Source organism: Branchiostoma belcheri, unplaced genomic scaffold, assembly GCF_001625305.1.
Source record: "Branchiostoma belcheri isolate BF01 breed outbred unplaced genomic scaffold, Haploidv18h27 scaffold104, whole genome shotgun sequence".
In the NCBI taxonomy this organism is placed as follows: domain Eukaryota; kingdom Metazoa; phylum Chordata; class Leptocardii; order Amphioxiformes; family Branchiostomatidae; genus Branchiostoma; species Branchiostoma belcheri.
In genome coordinates this window covers 661,041-665,305 of record NW_017802425.1, presented here as the reverse complement: position 1 = coordinate 665,305, position 4,265 = coordinate 661,041, and the positions used below count along the sequence as shown (strand labels likewise).

At 43.2% G+C, this 4,265-nt stretch overlaps 1 protein-coding gene across 8 annotated transcripts in view; it reads left to right on the top strand.

Moving 5' to 3' along the window:
• The first annotated feature begins 431 nt into the window (after positions 1 to 431).
• Positions 432 to 4,265, top strand: part of LOC109476014 (semaphorin-1A-like) — a 101,917-nt gene continuing 98,083 nt past the window's right edge. For 3 of the 8 annotated variants that reach the window (XM_019776882.1, XM_019776969.1, XM_019776827.1), the window contains exons 1-2: positions 432 to 563; positions 2,149 to 2,236. The gene's annotated coding sequence lies outside the window, so the exon portion shown is untranslated. Of the gene's footprint in view, positions 564 to 761; positions 1,232 to 2,148; positions 2,237 to 4,265 lie in introns of those variants that run through there. The other 5 variants (XM_019776996.1, XM_019776986.1, XM_019776977.1 and 2 more) reach the window with 4 other exon arrangements.

Below are 4,265 nucleotides of genomic sequence, written 5' to 3'. Positions count from 1 at the left end.
ACTCTGCACGCGACGGCGATCGGGTTTCTGGTGCACACGCTTCGGTCCTCACAGGATATCAGAGATTTCGGTAAAAGTCGCGAACCCCAGTCCGAAAGTTCGCCCTAGTCACAACAAAACATAAGTTATCTGTAACACGACCTCTAGAGGCCGCTGCGTCCCGGACCGGAGACCCATTTATGGTGAATCTCAAGTCAGGAGTCCTCTTGCTTGAAGTAGGGCACAAATGTTTTGGCCATGTTTGTAAGGCTGATCAGTGAATGATGGACGGGGGATTTGGCGGGAAATGTTTCCGCGGGAAATGGCTGTGCTGGTTTGTTGACATTTCCCGGAACCAATCAGATAGCAGATTTGTTTCACCAATAGTAGAGCGGTTCCCTATTGTCCAATGGAAATACAATGTTTAAAATTGTGATTAGCATATTCATGAGGCGACGTAAACAATCCTCTGAATGTGGTTTTCACGCCGATTGAATCTTTGCAAACCTCGGCGCAGCTTCAACTATCTTCGCCCGAAACTGCCAGGATCTTTAAGGATTCTTTCCGAAAGGAGCCTTTCCCAGGTATGAGCATTTTTGCATATCGTAGTGTATCTCCATGTGATATTTCTGATGGAAGGTTGTGGATTTTGTGAGGAATACTGTGCAGGCACGAGGCAACGTGCTGGGAGAGTTCGTTAGGTTTGACGGCCAGCCGTGAGGTAAGCCGGCCGGGCGCAGCTGCCAGCGGCCCCCGGTGCCGAGCCATCTGCCGACCTGTGTCGGAACGTGGCGCTTCTGCCAGCACAGTGGGAGCCCCAAACGCACGCCATTCCGCCACATTTCCAGTTTCCAGTACGGCCAGTAAACTCGAGCCGAGGGCTGGTGCGGAAGATAGCGGGGCTGTGCTACGGTCGGGGCGCTTGCAGACCCCAGCAGCTCGGGCAGACGCATAATACTATTGCTGCACCTCCCGAGGAAACTCAAGAGTGAATTTTCCCGACAGCCTGAATGGAACGTTGTGTTGCTACAGTAAAAGCCCTGGAGCCGAAACAGGCAAGCGCCTCGGGGCTACATAGTAGCGGCGCTCCTTGATGTGGCCTCGATTTTCACCTCCTACTGCATCATTCATGGTGTACGGGCGATCTGGCGCCCCGCCGGGTGCAGCAGTCACGGCCGCGCGCACCATCCATCAAGGCCCGGGCCCACATCACTCACAGCCCCGCTAACGGCTCCAACAGCACCCGAGACACGTTTGTTTTCTTTTCCCTGTTTGTTTTCTTTCTCTGGTCGCAAGTGTGGACGTTTCCAATCACTCATGAAGACAGAAAAAAACCAGGTTTGATAGGTGCAAAAAAAAAAACTGGGATTGGGGCACCAGGTGTTAGCTACATGATAGTGTATCTCACATGATTTTACCTACTGGAACGTTTGCATAAAAATCAGAGCAATTCTCTCCTGGATAATGTGGCTGGATTGAAATTTGAGATACACTGTTGATAAATCCATCTATCCATTCCTCCATCCATTGATCTATCTTCTCATCCATCCATCCATCACTGCTACCCAAGCAGATGTTGGGATTGGTACCCAGATGACGGGTAAACCTACAACCATGTCTGAATCTCGAATCTGACAGTTGTGTGATACTCACAGTCATGTGATACTCAATCCGTTTGATCAAAAGATATAGTAGTAGTCAACATCTGTGATGTTTTTCCAAATAAGGTGCACCAATGTTTTGTGTGTTTCGCGTCCACGCTCAGTTACCCTCAGGTCCTGTTATGTGTTTGCTTATCAGGTGGACCATGCAGGGTTGTGTGTCAGGAAAGTAGGACAACTTTAGGTCTGGCCAGGCACCAATCAGCTTCCTTCATTTTCTGACAGGTTAGATTAAAAATGTAAAGAGTCAAGAGGTTTCTTCTCCCAATTTCCAGCTCAACATTGTGTTTGAGAGTCAACATATCATATTAGATGGCATGGCCAGAATATTTTTGATCTTCTCTTTCAGCATCTGCATGGATGGAGATTGTGAGAAATTGGTTTGGAACTGTGAGGGGATAATTTTGATAATAATACATGTAGTACTAGTAGTTCATTGCAATGTGTGGTGTCTGTGATGAGAAGAGAAGTTTTCTTTTTATACCCCCTGCCCTGATCACATGGACAGGCTCTGTAGGACCATCATCTGTCTGGGCTGGGTGAGAAATCTGGGTGACGTTTGTATTCAGTCCATGGTTGTGCCTCTGGAACAAAAGGTGAGCTACATTGTTCTGTTAGACTGGCTGCTGGGGTTCCAGTTTCACACATACCTCTGGTGAACCAGGTTACTTGTTCAGACTGCAGAAATATTGAAAGGTTAATGTTGGGAAAATTGTTGGAAATGAATTCATTTCTAACTGTACCATGTCAGGTGTTGTACGTGTAATTGTCAACTTGGAATTTTCAACAACATAATCTCTGAATTTTTTAATCATGTTACATTTGTCAGCAGGTCTTATTTAAGTTTTCTGACTTTCAAGGCAGTGGTCTGCTTCATGACCATTGAAGCATGCATGTACAGAAATGTAGCCAGGTTGTTGCCTGGTTGTTGTTAGGGCTAGTACACAGACAGGCAGACCCCAGTACTGCACTACTGACCACCTGTAGGGGACTGTAGCCCTAGGTTTGTAACAGGAGAGGGCAGGACAACAGGAGATGCCCTCCTGCCCTCTCCTGGGGATGCACACCCCAGGGAGGAGCTGTGATTTTGGAATGAATAGAGACCTTTCTTATAGCATGGGTGCCATCAGATTTGTACTGCAAAAAATGGGGTTGTCCTTACAAATCAGATGGTACCCAGGCTGCCTTTCTTATCGAGTAAGGCCATGTTGATTTGATTATATGGATGACATCCGCGCGCATGAATTTTCGGCCGTTTAAAAAAAAAAAAGTTTTCAACCATACTGTAAATCGTACAAAACAGTTGCAAAATGAGCAAAAATATACCGTAAGTTACAAAAAACCATACCAATGTTGTAGAATGCCAAAACCAAACGAAAAAAGACGAAATTGTAAAGAAATGAACTTGAAGACTAGATTATTCGCCAAACCATATTCTGTCCCATTTGTTCAACCCTCATGACCACGTAGATTTCATAATGAAAACAACTTTTTTTTTTGCAAAACTTTTTTTTTATTCGCACGCGCGCATCAATTTTGGGGTTTCCGGAGGATGTCATCCATATAATTAAATCAACATGGCCTAACCATACTTTGAAAATAACTCATAGATATCTATGTTATATCTACAACACAAAATTATTCTGTTATTGACTTCAGCCACACTGCCTGAAAGTCTACGTGGTGTACTGTAACATTTGCCAGTGAATAGTCTAAATAGATAAATCCTGTGAATCTGCACGCCTAAAGTGTGTGGTTCCTTATGATGTTTGTCCTGTAATTCTGAAGTCTGTACCTGTGTAAAATAAAACATGTCTTTTGAATCTGCTCACCCTGAGTGTGAGGTTGTGTTCTGGGCCAGGGCCTGTTCTGGGCAGCCTCTCACCAGATTGTCTTCTCCAGAGACAGAAAGCCATTGATAAGTTCTAAGCACACAAAGTCCTGCTGGGATTCTTGCAATGGTTCTGAACTCTCCTGTTTCCAGGATCAGCTCAAGGAAGCTGCATGAATAAAGCCCTGTATAGTACATTCTTGTCCTACATGTATACATTGTAGGTACAAGAGAAACAAGTTTACAGACAGCTGGTTGACAGTACAATGTACTGTCCAGTAATCTACAATGTACTAATCAGTACACATGTATATGGTAGACTAGTGATGTTTTAGCTAAAATTATTTGATTTATTATAATTTTACTCGAACGAAGATAAATTTGGGCTTGGGATTTTTTGTGTTACTCATACATATTAAGCATTGCCTGGGGAATTAGCATTGTCGACCTATTTCATATATTATGATATTGTATTATTGTTGTTATAATGTATGATGGTTATTTATATTGTTTTTAAATGTCAGACCCAGGGATAAAGTACCTGAAAACAGGTCACATGTGACGCACATGAGTTACTTGCCCTGGTTAAACAAAAATTTGGAGATTTCATACCTCCATGAAATATGTAGAGTTTATATAATTGTTTTTAAGGGGATTTGTCTCAAAAATAAGATCATTATTACTATAATCTAGTTATATTTATGGTTTTCTAAACTCATATTATATATTGATTTGTTGAATTCCTATCTTTTGGCTAAATATAAAATGAAACCTTCTACATCACTAGAAAGAAT